We start from the raw sequence: 210 nt of genomic DNA on the forward strand, positions 1-210 counted from the left end.
ATGCAAACATCAAATTGTGATAAGCTTGAACTAGAAACGCAAAAAAATTTGTTTATGAATAATTTATAGAATTATAAAATCATTTAAAGTGAGTAACAAGACATTTGAAGGCATAAGTTTCTTCTTAATTGATTCCTTTTGTTTCACGTTTCTTAGTACAAACATCCAAATATGATCTATTTTAACTAAAAACAAAAAATATTTTAACTT

This window comes from Theobroma umbraticum, unplaced genomic scaffold, assembly GCF_002168275.2.
Source record: "Theobroma umbraticum cultivar Fairchild unplaced genomic scaffold, ASM216827v3 scaffold_7.0, whole genome shotgun sequence".
In the NCBI taxonomy this organism is placed as follows: Eukaryota; Viridiplantae; Streptophyta; class Magnoliopsida; order Malvales; family Malvaceae; genus Theobroma; species Theobroma umbraticum.